This window comes from Plasmodium malariae (assembly GCF_900090045.1).
Source record: "Plasmodium malariae genome assembly, chromosome: 9".
In the NCBI taxonomy this organism is placed as follows: domain Eukaryota; phylum Apicomplexa; class Aconoidasida; order Haemosporida; family Plasmodiidae; genus Plasmodium; species Plasmodium malariae.
Window position 1 is genome coordinate 88,744 of NC_041783.1, and position 17,833 is coordinate 106,576.

Genomic DNA, 17,833 nt, shown 5'->3' on the forward strand with positions numbered 1-17,833 from the left:
CAGAAAGCAAATATAAATTTTCTTATTATAATTACTATTATCAATTTTTATAATAATTCAAATATAAAATCAATCAAGTTATATATAATAATACTATATACGCTTATGAAGTTTTATAAATGTTAAAAATCTATATTTTGTTCTTAAAATTAAATAAATTATGATTATTACGTAATTTCGTGCTGTATTTATATAAATATAAGCACACGAAAAAGTATCATTAGTATAAAAGTAGAATTTCTTTCTTCCTTCTAAATAAGAAAAATTTGAAATATTACTAAATAACGTAAAGTAATATATAAAGTATAATTTCCAGATACTTTCTTTGTGTCCTCAAATATTTCTCATTTATCTTGTATGCATGTATGTATGCATTTTTGTCATCAAAATCAAAATTAAGAACCTAAACAATATTTCCTTATATAATGTGTTATTATATATACTATTATAATACTAATTATATTTTTACATAACCGTATATCTTTAATGTATACAAAAAAAAGTTAAAAACAATAAAATTATAGTGACAATCTATTTTAGTAATGAATAAGCTAATTTATAAAATGTAGGTTTTACATATTATATTTTCAAAGCATATTTTTTAAAATTGTACTTAAGCACTTTTTTTTTTTTTTTTATTTAATTAATAATTTTTTTATGAACATCATTAATTTATCTTCTAACATAAAACTTAGAATTTTTATAATTATAAAAAACAAAATATACTTTAAAAATATGTACTTTTTTAAATTTATATTTTTTATATTGAAATTACTAATATTTGAAAAAAATATATATATTTTTTCAATTATATTTGATGACGTTGCAAACTTTCTTAGAGTTAGTTTCTTTCTTTGTTATTAATATGATAAAATTATGCATATAAAAATAATGATATAAAGATGTATATAATGTATATTAAAATACCAATTTAATCATGCATATACATCATAAAGTGTAATTAAAATATAATGACTGAAATATTCTATTTAAAAATCATTAAATATAATTATATATATTTTCTTTAAAGAATTTAATTCATTTGAGCATATTTTTCATTATGTGTAATTTCTAAATAAAACAAGATTTAATATACAATTATGTTTATATTAAAATATTGAAACACACTATTTAAAAAATATTCAATAACCATGTAGTAATTGAGTACTTAATATATAAAATACATCTATTAATATATATACTTTAATATTTAATTTTTTTTACTTATAAATAGTATCAATTCAGAAATATACTCTATTAAGTACTTTTTAATATTAATACATATATTCTTAGATTATCTTGTAACAATTAATATAATCAGTATATTGTTTTATTTTTATTTACTTTGTACTTCTGCTATGATATATGAGAATTTAATTATATTCGAAAACGAAATTAATTATAACTTGTACATTAATGTACATGCTCCTTGTAATATTGTTGCTATATTTCATATAATTTTTTTATATTTAAGTTTCGTATAATTATAAATAGTTTCTTTTTAATATATTAGTATTCTCCCATTAATTCCGAACATCTATCCTTCTTAATTTTTATCATTAAACTTTAAAATGAATTTTTATATATTTTCTTTATAATTCATATACATTAGTTACATATATACGTGTTTTTTTTTTTGATATTCTTAATATAAATAAAAATTATAACATATTATAAGTACATACAATAAATGAAAAATAATATTTTAAGATTTTAATATTAATTAGTTTAAATAGTATAAAGTACCTTATAAACTAATGCACCCCTAATATTTTACATAATATCAAGTTATTTCACTATATTTACAGTAATTATTAGTAAAATATGAAAATAATAGAACAAATCATATTAATAAATTATATATAAACTTTCTTTTATATAAAACCACATAAATGTTATTTAGAAAGAAACTCAACAAAATATCTATGAGTATTTTCTTAGTTAATTCCCAATGATTTAGTCTTTTAATAATATAACAAATAAATAAATATACATATTATTTATATATAAATTTTCAATATAATATATATTCAATTTATTTGTGAAAAATTGTGTAAACTATACAATTAGTTATAAAACTAATATAACAGTTATAAAATATCACATAATTGTAATGATTTACAAACCCGAAATTCGTAAGCAGTTCTAATTAACCCATAAAGGATATTTTATTTCAATATATATTTTTAATTTCACATTTAGATTATGTAAAAAATTACTTTTTTTAAAAAGGTTTTTACAATTAGTTCCTTTCGTGAAATATTACCCATAGAATTATTTTATAAAATAAATATTACGATTCTTATTTTGTTGAAAATAAAAATTTATATACGTACTACTGTTAAATAAATTATTCATATAAAATCATAGAAAGCCCGAAAATACATATTTATTGCTAATTTATCAATAATTATACATGTTCTTAAATAACTTAAACAAATAATTATTTTATAATAGATTTACATAAAATACACAAAGCAAAAAATTTTAGTCAAATATAATTTGAAACACTACTTTAAAATTATAAGAAATATTCCACTATACGTTAATGTGGACGTACATACATATATTATTCATGAAATCTATTTTACCACGAAGATGTATATATGCATACTAAATATTTTGTTAAGCTCATGTTATTAATTGAAATACAAATTCAAAAAGATACAAACATTCAAATATTCAAATTAATAAAAGAAATAAGAACATAATTCTTTACTGCATTCTGATAAAAACTCCTGTATACGTAGGGGTATTTATAATATATAAAAAGTTATATTTATGTTCGTTAAGTGTATCACTAAGGATCTTACTTCATGTTAAATATATATTTACAGAAATTCCCATATAACTTATTATTTAATCTTTTCAAGAACTTAATATTTTCATATTTTATAATGTTTTTATGATAATAAATCAACCCTAATATAAATATGACAACCAATACTAAGAAAGGTATGTAATATAATACACATTCAATGTTAACATTTTTGTAGATTGATCCAAATTAAATCCGTTTAACCACGAAGACAAAATTCCCTTCAAATCACTAAATTTTGACACAATTAAAGGTATATCTTTATATAACAAACCTAATAACTTCAACAATCCTTCATTAGTCAAATTCTATAATGAAAAAACTAATACAGGTACAGTCAATAACAATATGAAAAATAATATAAGAAAAATGTATTCCTCGTTTTTTACGTTTTAACTTTTTATATTCTTTATATTTAGTTTCCTTGTTGTATTTAAGCTAATCTTTATAATACAGTTTTTTGAATATTTTTTTTTAAAAATAGTAATATCTTTTTCTTTCTGTTATACCATATTGAATGTTCTGAAAGTTTTTAAAGTTCCCCTCATTATATAATGAATCTATATGTAATTTCTTGCGTCTTCCGGAGAATAATAATTCATTATTAAATTTTTTTTTTTTACTAATTCCATTATTTAATAGTCCTTTTAAACTTGAATTATTTGAATCCTTATCCTGTTTATATTTTGCTAATAATCGATAATTCTTTGTATTTAATTTTCCACAAACACTGCATTTCTAGTCCAAATATTTATTAAAAGAGCTTTTAAAAAAAACAAATTTTAAGTATTTGTCATTTAAATGTATAATTAATATTAATCTAATAAAATACATTAATAAAAATGTAAAATAAAAATATGAATAATGAAAAAGTTTTTGCATAATATGATTACACCTTGTCATTCTAAAAACTACATATGCAAGTTAAAAATATAAATGTTGAAATTTTAATAAATAACAACATTTTAATTCTTTTTTCCATCATATATTTTTTTAATATTGTAATGTATTTAAAATTAATAATAATAACAATAATATATTATACATTAAAGGATGAATCATACTACTTATATTTTTTCAATTTCTTTATATAATTATTTCATAAAAAGATAATAATATATATATACATTCCAAAAACTCATTTTACAATATTAACCAAAATAAAATACCTTTAAAAATATTTTATAAAATTTTACGGTTTATATTATGTATAAAAAAAAAATTTAACTAAGATACTATAATTTTAATCCATTCATAAATATTCAAAATTTATAAGTTATTTATTTAAAATAGTATAGCAATTAAAAGTTCCTTTTTATAAAAATAATTCAAAATAAAAAAAAATATATGTAATATATACATATATCGAAATTCTCAGTATATTTAAAGCATAAAATGTATAGAATATAGATATGCTTTAATATTTTATATATTAGGAAAATAATTTCTAATTTCCTTTATTTCATATTATTAATTATAATATCTAAGATATATATTTAAAAAAAATTGTTATTATTGCTAATAAATATTAATAATTACAATTACATAATAATTTGAATAAAAAATGTGGTAAATAATGTCTACTACACTTTTTGTTTTATAAAATATAACTCATTTTGTTTTATAAGTTTCCACTTAAAAGGGTACTTTAAATTATGGTTTACAATACATTGAGAAAGTGTAATTTATAATATAACAATCAGTCTATGAATTAATAAATTTTTTAGGAGAAAACAAAGACTAAATTTTTATTTTCGTATTATATTTTTATAAATGTTAAATTTTAAGTAAATTTAATACGTATCATAATTTATAAATGAAAATTTATTAAATTTACCAACTTCACGTTTTTATTTTTTATCTACATATATATAACTGAAGAAATATTAATATTGTAGAAGAAAAAAAAAAACAAAAGGACAAAATTTATATATAAATATTTCATATAATTGCATTAATTTTAAAATATTCCAAATAATGTAACTTTTATATGATATTACTATACAGGTTATAATATGTAAATAAGAAATAAGCAAAGGTAACCATATAAATTACCATAATAAATTATTTAGTAACTACAAACAATTTTAGAAAAACTATATTATTATTTGTTTAGTTATTTAAAATATATATTATATGTAATCTAATTTTGCACATAAATATTAAATAATGATTACAAATAAATATAAATCATTTTTTTTTATAATAAATGTATCAGAAAAAATGATGTGTTAATTGTTTTTGATTCATAATTGGAATAAAACAGAAAATGATAATAGTAAAATTATTATACGCACTAAAAATTGCTATAAAAATCCTAAACAAATTTTATTTTATAGTTATTTTTAAAACATATTATATTTCCATCTAAATAATTAAAAAATTACGAATAAAGGAAAAACAGTTAAATGAGAAAATTTATATTACTGTTCAAAAAAAAAAACATATATATAAATACAATAAAAATATCCACTTATTTTCATTATATACAAAACAAGACACCTTAGCATTTAATTTTAAAATATCAATTTATTTTCTTAATATCCTTAACAAATAGTAATTTTATTCTAGTAAAATATAAAAATATACAGCAGCATTTTTTACATATAAAATTTAAATTTACAAATGAATTCAATAAAATAATAATTATTGTCCTCTTATATATTAATTTCATTATATAAATATATATCTTTTTATTATAATTTGTACATAAGCATAAATTTATATATTAATCCATGTTATCTAATTTTGCTTAAATTATATATTAAATTACAAATTTAAGAATTGTCAAATATTCGAATTCACGAAAAAAATAAAAACATACTGAACATTTACATATAAATGTGACTACTTATATTTATGGACATTTATAAAATATAAACAATTATTCTTATATTTATTAACTATATCATTAAAGATAATACAGGAAGTACATAATATTAAAAACTTCTTTTTAGAAATAAATATGTTTCTAATTATTCATTAAACGATTCCAGAAACTTAATTTTTTTATGTTTTATAACATGTTTATAATAATATAAAATTTCTAGTTTAAGTATAATACTTAATATTCGGAAAGTTAAGGTATACGTTAGAATACTAGATATTGATATTACTGTAATGATATAGTATTCACATACAGAAAACAATGAAACAATCCAACCCTTTATAATAAGAGCACTAGGATAAATGACAGTATCACCTTCTGTTGTATTAAATACGGATAATGCACTAAATTCACCAAACAAATCACTTGTTTTTCCATTAAACCTAAATGATAAATTTAATATAGGTATCATTAATACCATTAAGAACCATATCAAAAATAAACAAAGTCGTAATCCGTATTTTTTACGTTTTAAATTTTTGTAAGTCTTATCATTCATTAATATTAACTTTTTTAAAAAAGCTATATCATTAATTTTATTCATCGTTTTTTATTCATAATGAGAATGTGTTTTATGTAATATAGTACATTTATTTTTCATAAGTCGCTTAATCAGTTCCTTCTTAATGAACATCTTTGCAAATGTTCATTTTTCTCTTTGTCCCTTTTTCCATTATTAATTATAAATAATTTTTCTTTTTCTTTTTTTATATTATATGGTATCTTCTATTTTAAATCTCCAATATTTTAATAATTATCCTTTTTACAATTTCCTAATAATAGGTAAATTCTTTTATATATTTTTATACCAAGAGTATACTTGTCATCTGAAGATTTTTTAAAACTGCTCTAAAAAAAAAATGTAAATATTTCTTTATTAAATGGATAAATATTATCATTCAAAAAAATGTATTAAAAATAAACAATAAAAATGTTAAAAATTTAGATATATTAAGAAAATAATATCATACCATGCCACGGCAAAAATGATATAACTAACATAAAAAGATAAAGATAAAAATTTTTGTAAAAAATAAAAACTTAATTTTTTTTTCCATGTAACTAAGGAATTCTAATATAGTAATATATTAAAACAAAAAAAAAATTAACATTAATATATACACTTCCAACAATAAAAAAGTAATTATTTCATTTTTTTTTTTACTTTTTTCATTAGAGCCTAAATATATATAGTATATTTTAGCACATAGACAAAAAATAAAATATATAAAAAAAATATTTATAAAATTTTAAAATTAATATTATGTAAAAACAGTTATATTTAAGTATAATAATATAATTTCATTTTATTCATATATATTCATAACATATAAATTAATTATATGTTAGGGTAATTAGATAAATTTTTTTTTGTGATTTTTTTAATATTTGGAAATTATGAATTTTTTTACAGTACAGAGTGTATAGATTATAGATATATTTTAATAAACTATACAATAATATAATTATCACTATTTTTATGTTTTTATACTAATTAATCTGATTTTATAAAAATCATATTTTGAAAATATAGTTATTATTAACAAAAAATATTCGTTATTAATACAATGAAGCAAAAATATCAATAAATTAAAAAAACTCTATATTTTGTGAAAATTTACGTATTTTACTAATTCTAACTCTCATTTTTTTTTTATAGTCAATAATATACTTAAAAAGTGTAATTCTTAAATTAATATATTTCCCTTGAAAAAAATGCACATTAAAGGTAAACTAGGAAGGATTTTATAATATTTTATTATAGTTCTAGAAAACAATAATTTACATTAAAAGAATAATACATACCTTTATTTCTAAATAATATATATTTATATTCTAAAATAAAATTTTGTTTTTTAATTAATTATATGTACTTTAAAAAAATATATTATATAGTAAAAAACAATAAAGTTATTAAAAATAAAAATTATGTAGAAACAAATTAAACAATTACGTTAATATAAAAATATATCAATTGAATATGTATACGAATATAATCAGGATATAACATGTGCACCTAATATAAAAAAGAATAACAATATATTCTACTACTACATATGACTTATTAATTTTTGTATTTATTATTTTAGGTGTAATATATTAATTATCATTTATTCTTTTAAAAATATATATTTCCAGTAACATAATTTACAGGTGTATCAAAAATAATTAATATATGCGTATATAAATAAATAATATTTTATTAAAGTTAACATTATAATATTTTTGTTGTCCCCATCTATGTGTTAATTTCGTTATAATATTTACTAATGCTCTTATTATGTTTGTTTTAGTTTTTCTAATATTATTAAAATATCACTTTTTTAGTAGTAGTTTACGTTTCAATATATAAAGATCTTCATTCGATTTTAAATTTTTAGAATATCGTATATAAAAAAACTATAAAATAAATTAAGAAAAATAAGGGCATTATATAATAAACTTCTAAATATTTACTTATAAATAAAAATTTTCACTTATAGAAACGTCTATTATACTAATCTTTTTTTAATCTATTATTTTAAAAAATAATTCCTTAAATGTCTAAATTATTCATGTTACCTAAAATAAGAAATCATACACAAATACTTTAATTTCTGGAAAGTATTTAATTTTCCCCTTATTAAGTATATATTTTTACGTTTATAGTCTTTATATATATATATATAAATAAGGTTTAGATACTTTATATATTATATATAATTTTTATATTTATTTAATAAGGTCAATAATTTTTAATACGTACAAATAAACAATATAAATAAAAAATAATATTAAATTTCAATTTTCATAATATAATTTATATAGTTTAACTAGTTATATATAGCAGTAACCCCAAAAAAATTTATATTTATCTAAGTACTCAATTTTTATCTAATGTAATGTATTATCTATATGGTTTAATATACAATGTACTCAAAGAGATTATTGTTTTTACATTTCTACAAAGACAAAATTGTTGAAAATTTTCTCTTTTTTATTTATCTAATATAAATAATTGGTTTTATAATTTCTAAAATGATCCCATAATTCAACTATATATGTAGTCTTCGTGCCTATGTTAAAATATATGATTGATTATATAATAGTCATATAAGTAGATACATTACACTAAATGCAATAATTTTTATACACAATTCGAAAACCCTAAAAATGAGTATCAACCTCGTAAATATCATATGATTAAGCACAAAAGGGTACATCTCTTAATGTATATTAATGAAATATATTTACGTTGTGAATCGCAAAGTTATTGAGTTCTAGTAAAATTCTAATTTGTCGATTCACAAGTAAAAGTAGTAACTTCTGAAGCTACCGTGTATAAATTTATCTTTTTATTTTCAATAATTACATTAACATTTATGGATGTATTTTTTATGTTTTCTTTTGTCTAGTATTATAAATTAATTTTCTCAAAAATGTGATTGTTCTACACAATACATGTGAGATTTTACAACAAGAAATTACTGTTTTAATAGTGTTGTATATACAAATATGAAATTTATTTAATACTAGTTTGCATCACTTACACTTTTCTTCGTTATTCAATAAGAACAAATATAAATATATATATGAATAAAATATTGCAATACATATAAATGGTGCTACAAAATATAAGTCGTACTTGTATGACAGCAGTTATTATGCAACATATACTTTGCAATATAGTAATTTATAGATGATTAATAATATATATCTTTGAACATATAAAATAGAATTCTGATCAATTTAAATGCAATGTATATTAAAAAAAAAAAAAGAAAAAACAATTTAGAATAATTTTTTTCAAAAATAACAATACAAATATAATATTATATGATTATAATTATTTTAGAACTATAAATATTTCACATATAAAAACCAATGTAAAAAGTCTAGTAAGGTAAAAAAAAAGTAAAAATATGATACAGAAAGACAAATATTTTATGCAAAATTATAAGAGAAACACAGAATTTTAAAAAACAATTAATTTATATTTGATAACTAATAACCAAATTACTATTCAACGTGAAAATTAAGTAAGTAGTGTTTATTAAATGGAATTAATCCATATAATAAATATAAATGGATATGTAACTAAAAATAAAAATTAATAATTGAATAATTATAACGATCGCTACATCTCTACTTCATAAGCAGAATAATAATTAATTTAGTTAAAAATTAGTAACACTAAGGATATTTCATATATTGATTTAGGATTAATACCTAAATGATAGCTTTTACACTAATATAATTAAATATTTAGAAATTCCATATATTGGGGACCTCAAAATTTGAAAGATGCATACCAGAAAAACATGATTTTATAAAGAATAACTTAAAAGTAAAATGATCCTATTTAATACAATAAGATAACACATTACTAACTAAAACATTAAAATAATATCGCAGATTTTACATTATAATAATATGCATAAATATAATTTATTGATTTATTCATGAAAATATTTCTGAAAAAAAGTTCCTTTTACAATATGATACAACAATATATTTATCTGTATAACTAATAGAATATTAGTAAAATTATAACATACTTATCATGAAAATAAAAATTTTTATTTTAATTTTTAGATGTATTATTATTTGAGACTGGTTGCACTATAATAATATGTTAATTATTATAAAAATTAGTTTGAATAATATGAACTATAAATATAAATAAATAAATACCTTTTTTATAATAACATATGCCACAGTTTTTGCATTGTATTTTTGAAAACATTAAATAAGAAAAAATTACAAATTATTATTTAAACAAATACACTATCCTAAATGAATTTACCTTTACATATTCTCCCAGTTTCATGCTGTAATACATTTTAAGCATAGAATATTAATGTTAGCTTACAATTTGTTATTCCTTCACATAAAAATGTAACTATTATTTTATTAAATGTTATCATTTAAAATAAAAATATAAATAGTATATTCATAATATTATGAAGGAAATATCAATAGATCAAATAAATTATTGTTATTTTTGTGTTATTTTTAAATAAAAAAAACGATAATATAAAAACTTCAGTATTATATAAAAATTCTGATAACTTATTAAAAATAAATTAGCAAAGAAAAAAAATATTTTTTAATATATTTATAAAATAATAAAAGAAAAAAATAAAAAACAAAATTTATAAACATTTTAAAATTAAACATACGCAGTTTTAACTAAAATGATTTCAAATATTTTAGAAAGTCATATTTTACTTTTTATTGTCATATATTATACCACAATTATATGTTCGTTACATATATCATGTTCACATATATTTATATAACATACTCAAATACAAAAATATAAATAAAATATATTTTAAAACATAATAAATTATTTTTACGTATAATCCGGTGTATATTGTTATTAAGTGACATATTAAAAAAAAGAAAAAAATGGAATAGTATATAAGAGATTAAAGTAAAAATAGTAGAACAACGAACAAATATATTTTATTTAAATAGATTAATGCATAAAAAAAAAATTTAAATATAATTCCTTAATATAAATGATTTATTAAAAATAAATATAATAATGTAATTTTATATGTGAAATAATTACTTCTGAATATTTATTATTAGTATATTATTTTTTAATTCTCTTATCATTCTCTATATATATGTAATTCTTTCAAATGAAACATTGAAATAAGCAATAATGTATGTAAAATATAAAATAATAACCTATGTTGATGGTTATAAGTTTAAATTGTTCTGCATTCTCACACAGCTATTCACCCCATTACAACATTATAAATAATTCATCATATTTTTTATTTTTCATAATAAATAAATATTTAATAGAATTAAAAAGATATTTCCTCATAGGTAAATGTATAATCAACCAAAGAAATATATAAGATATTTTTAATCTACCTATTAGAATACATCTATCACACATTACAGAAAAATTATTAAAAAGCGCCAATATTTTTCGCTTTATCTAATTTAATATATTATTCCATTTATGTTCAATTCTTATTTTATTATTCATTATTTCAATGATGTAATTTATATTACATTTTTTTTAATTATATTGTATAAATAAGTTATATTTATTCCTTAATATTTTTCCATATATTGAATAAGTATCCAAACATTTTTTAATTCATAAAAAGTAATTTACTTTTAATTAATTAAAATTTTGTACAATTACAATAATTCATATGTAAAAGTAATAACAGATCCCTAAAAAAGAAAATAAATGCTTTATAAAATATATTATATTAAGATTATGCTATGGAATTATACATAGTACAAATAAAGAATTATTAAGTAAAAGATATAAATATAATATTTAGTGTCACAAACATATTTTGATGATCAGAATATTTCACAATTATAGAAACAATTCAGTATAATTTATAATTTATTAGTTCTCATTCATGTATGCAGCACAGCAAATATAAAAACATTTTAACAAAATAATGTTATCTATATAATTATCTATATAAATAATAAATAAAAAAAGTAAAACAGAAAAACAGAAATAAGAATATACTATCAGTAATAATAATGATTTAGCTTATGCATTATATATTCTAAAAAAAACCTAAGAATAAAAGGAATTAATTACATTAATATAGGTGATAATATCCATTAATATACGTTTTTGTATTAAGAAAAAAGAAAAAACAGCAATATATAAATTAATGAAATTTTCATAAAATAATTTTTATATTAAAGGTTGATCTAACTTACATACATTGTTTTATTGCTGATATTTTGGCTTTTTTTTTATATAAAGGGTATATTATTTTGACATAATAATTTATAAATAACTGCTAGTTAATATTAAAATATGGTTCTGATATATATCCAGTTGTGATATATTTACTTAATGTAAAAGAAGTTAGGGAGTATACAAAATAAATATTAAAATAGTAGATTAATATAAAGTTCTTATATAAATTCTTATGCAAATGATAATTTTTTAATTTCCTTTTTTTAAGATATATTTAATTAAAATTTCTCAATAAGTAAATATAAATAAATAAATTTGTATTTTTGCTTTAGATTGTTTTATAAAACGAACTAGAGTATTAATGTATAAACATCATGGATAATTGTTTTTCCTCGGTAACATTTAATGATAATTAATACGATTAAATTAATGAATAATTTATTTATGATAAAAAAGGGATAGTAAAATTAACTTAAAAATTGAAGCTCAAATAAATAATAATGATTCTTTTGCATACAGTACTATAATTCCTGGGGTACGCAGTATTTAATGCTCGCTTGCCTCTTGAAGTTTAGAAATATTGAAAATGTAATAAAACAAAAAACCAGATCCTTAATTAACGAGGATGATAAAGATACATTTAGGAATGGATGCATGCACTTGGCCAGTTATCTAATTAGAAACAATAATCCACCACAATATTATAGAGATTATAAAATAACATGGAAAGGAACAATAAACTATAGGTTAAACAAGTACTATAAAAATATACTGAAACATGGAGGATGCCCTTTGATTTTAGAGGAAAAAGATAAAAAAAATTTACAATTAAAATATGAAGAAATAGATTTCTGTCAGAAGAAAAAGAGAGATCTTGATGAAATAAAAAAGTTAAGTAGAGACTCATAAAAATATGATACATATGTAAGTATGTGTAACGCATATAATGAATGGATTGAACAAAGAAAAAAATATTTTGAGGAAAATGAAAGCCTTTTTGGAAAATGCTACCAAAAAAATGAGCAAAAGAAAAAAAAAAAGGAAGTTCAGAATATATATGCGACTTAAAGAATCCTTAAACTTTCCAAGAAACACCTAACTTACCCCCACCAGGTATATTACCACCTCGTACAGCTGAACCTAAAAAAGCAGAAATGGGTTCTAAAAAACAAGATAAAGAAAAAAATGAAGATTCATCTATATCACATGGTTTACTAGAAGAAGTGAAGCAAACTGAACCTTCAGAGAGAGCTGGAACTAACGAAATATATCAAGACACAAAGGATAATGAACATACCCAGGATATGCAACAAAAACTGAAATCTCCATCTCCTCCAGATCTACAAGCGCAAGCTCATTTATCAATACTTGAACCTCCATCTAGAGAAAATAAGGCTAATGCTGAAGATTCTTTACAGTCTGAAGCACTAAAACATCCCACACATTCCGAGTCATCCCAAGAAGTACCAAGTAAATCTGTATCATCGTTCCAAGATTCACAAGTCGTAAAACCAGAAAATGCCTCAGAAAACAATATGTCTCCTAAAGTATTAAAACCTTCCTCAAGCACATTAGTTCCAACTATATCCACTGTAATTTCAGGTAATCGTAATGCTACTTAATATTCTATTTTAGCAATAACTACATAAAATAATTTATGCATTTTAAAACCATTACAGGTGCGGTAGGAAAAATATCTACCTTAAACATATCATCTATGCTAATTATCTTCTTAATTATTATTGTATTCTCACTTTTTATTAAAGTAAAATAAATCTTAAGCATTAAAAATATGATAGCCATTTGATTATTGTAATATTATATTTTATAAATTTTTTTTTTATACTGCAGTACGCTTTATTATGGGTTCTAAAAAAAAAAAAGATATAAAAAAAAGGAAAGTAAAATTCCTGAGAATACTACTACCTTCATCTGCCAATAGAGGGGAGATTCTAACACAGGATAATTCAGAACACTCAAAATATAATGATTAAAAAATCATAAAAAAACTAAAAATACATGAATATAACACAATAAAAAAGGTAAATACTCTAAAGCGAAAAAATGAAAGGACTAAAACTATTATAGAAGTGCATTAGGAAGTACTTGAAGAATACAAAAAAGAAGAATGGGAATGCCAAAAAAGAGTATTTTTAGAAATATGCCTAGAAGTATTCACAAATGAGGGACATATCACTCATACTTATATTAATAATGATGACCTAATAACGGGAAACACTAAAAGTAACAATGACATTGGAAGCCAGAAAATCTTATGGAATAAATGAATAGAAAAACATAGAAATATTTATGAAAAATCGAAACAAGTAGACTGGTTTAATAATTTGAGAAATAAATGGAAAAAAGAAAAATTTTACATAAAAGAAATGGAGTAATTAAAAAATAAACCATCGGATAAAAATCAAAATATTCTATTTTTTGAAAGTGAAAAAGATATATGGAGGCAATAGATAACAAAAAAGCGTAAGATTATAGAACAATATATTTAGCAAAATTGGATTAATGGATTAACAGAAGAATACCAGAATATGTTAGATGAATATAAAAATGAAGAAACACAAAATGATTTATCACCAATAAATATAGAAAAATTGGAACATACAGAAAATTATAAAAAATTACATAAATATAGAAAAACAAAATTATTATCAAAACATTGTGCACTTGTACTTATGACAATATTACAAGAATTCGGAAAAGAACAGTATATTGAAAATAGAGAATTATATTTAGATAGTTCCATAAATGAATGGAAAACTGAAGAAAATTGAGAAAAAGAACTAGAAATTACAGATATTTTTTTTCAAAAGAATAGTAACGTTTATGAAAATAGTAAAAATAAGGAAATTCATAACAATATGGGGGAAGACTTCAGGAAAAAAATGGAAGATTGGGTAGGAGAAGAAAAAAATACGTAAATTCTATGGAGTGTGTGAAGAACGGTGATAAATATAGTCATATAGTAGAATAGTTAATCCTAGAGATTGATATGTATATATTAAAAATATATTCAAATGTTATTCGAGTGAAATCGAATGATATCTATAAAACAGTTTTCTCAAATTTTGTCATAACAAAAAGAAATTAAGAAAAAAAAGAATGTAATGTAACAAATTATATAAAAAAGAAAATAAGGCATAATATATAAACTATGAAATGTAGTTATTTTAAAAATATTCCAATGATATATGACATTTTTGTTTCTGTATGTATATGTTTATTAAGGTTATATTAAAGTTGATTCAATAAAATAAGATGTTAATATATATATGTGTACACAACAAATTTTAATATATTAAATGTAAACACATTTATAAATGAAATTAAAAGCAATATATTTTTGTTTTTTTCCTTAATAAATAATTTCTTATAATAATATATTAAGACATATAATGAAATTTATAACTTATATTTTAAAAATGTATACATTATTTGAATATTTTAGAATAATACATACTGTTATACTGAGAATCATGATCTCACAATTGTACTGTTATAGCACAGATTAAGACACTATATAAGCATTCTATAATGTATATAATATTTTATATTATATTTTTTTTTTTTCTGTTTTTTTTCATAATTAATTTTTTTAAATTTATATTTAACATTGAAATTTTACGTTTATATAACATAATAATATTACGTTATACTTAAAAGTGATTACTTTTTCTTATGATTAATAATAATGACATTTTTAATACACTACAATAAAAAAAAACATTGCACAATTTTTGAAATTTTATTTTTATTAGATATTAAGATAAAAAGTTACAATTTATGCTGAACCCCGCTATTTGATACATATAATCTAATATAAATATTAATCTATTTTTTATTAATCTAATATGTTATTTAAAAAATATAATTATTATATTAATAAGAAATATTGGAATAATGCACATTTAAAAAATGAATATATAATGCAGGTATATAGAAAAGTTAATAATAGTATATGATATTTCTTGTTTTATGGACTTTATATTTCAAAATATTTAAAAAGTGTATATGGATACGTCCTACATGTTCGTTTTCGTTATTTTTCATGTCTAAGTTATTCTGATACCTAAATCGAAATATTAAAATTTTTAGTACTCAATAAGCATCAATAGAGATTTTAAGTTAATTCTAAAAGTAAAAAATAAAAAATGTTACAGTTTAATAAGTATAATTAAATATTAATAAATTCAATATATGTATATACGTATATTTTAAGAGTTCATTTCTCTTAATTTTTTATCGTGCTTATATTAGTTTCAATATATATTAATTCCTTTATTATTATTATGATCAAAAAGAATCACGAAGAAAATTACACACTAAGTTAAATAGATTTTTGCAAATAATTTAGCATAGTAATTCATACGTTATATATAAAATTTACTAATAAAAAAACTCCATTAACCTATATATTTTATGAACATAAATGTTTTATTATATTGAACCCATATTAAGTTCTCGTGGATCACAACGAAACTTAATCCCCATATATTGGTATTAAAAAATTAATAATGTTGCTAATATATATTACCCAGATCTATAAATAAAAAATTATTTTTAATAACTAAAAACTTTATCGTTTAAAAACTTTATGAAAAATTTTTTTACAAATGAATTAACTTTATTACTTTTAAAAAATAATAAAGCTCCATTCATACTAAAAAGAACTGACCATTCATAAGGGTGCACCGAAAAAATCATGAAATTTTAAATTGAAATATAATTAATTCATTTATATTATTTAATATTTTAAATATAATTGATAATTTATATTAATTTTCTACATATGCGCATTCTTTTTTCATCCCAAATTTATTTAAAATAAAAAAAAGTATATTAATATAAATATTAGTTTATCATATATTTAATAAACATAATAATAAAATAGAATAAGAATAACATTTAAAAAATATAAATTTATTCATAGTTAATCATCCAAATATATATAAAACAAGTTTATTTTAGCAAAATGTACTTATATAAAATTATGTTTAAATGAACATCAAAAATTAACGTAGTAATGTATGATTATAATAAATTCAATAAATGTATAATAAAATATTTTAAATTATTTACTATTTATCCCTTTATATAGTGAAAATTTTTTATTAAGGAGTAATATAATTTTATTATTTCAGGAAATTTTTATTATATTATAACAAATAAATAATCAAAAAAAAAATTCTAATTCTAATAATATATTTCAAAAATGATGTAATTTTATAAAATAATTTATTCATTACTCGTAAAATTCATTCATTTTTTTTTATTTTGTTGATTAATAATCCGAAAATCATAGTTCTGATGAATTTAGAAGTAATCATTTTTATATCATTTTACAAGTTAATTTCTTATATAATATAAAATAATAATTCATCCTTAAAGTATCATTATAATGTCATAAAATTATGTATATATAACTTTT

At 18.7% G+C, this 17,833-nt stretch overlaps 3 pseudogenes, besides 3 other annotated features; 1 reads left to right on the forward strand and 2 right to left on the reverse strand.

The window, feature by feature from the left end:
- Positions 1 to 2,809: 2,809 nt before the first annotated feature.
- PmUG01_09011400 lies at positions 2,810 to 3,800 on the reverse strand (annotated as a pseudogene).
- Positions 2,810 to 3,800: a sequence feature (fam-l protein, pseudogene).
- Positions 3,801 to 5,793: 1,993 nt separating this feature from the next.
- Positions 5,794 to 6,763, reverse strand: PmUG01_09011500 (annotated as a pseudogene).
- Positions 5,794 to 6,763: a sequence feature (Plasmodium exported protein, unknown function, pseudogene).
- A 6,128-nt stretch (positions 6,764 to 12,891) lies between these two features.
- On the forward strand, positions 12,892 to 15,326 carry PmUG01_09011600 (annotated as a pseudogene).
- Positions 12,892 to 15,326: a sequence feature (STP1 protein, pseudogene).
- Positions 15,327 to 17,833: the final 2,507 nt, after the last annotated feature.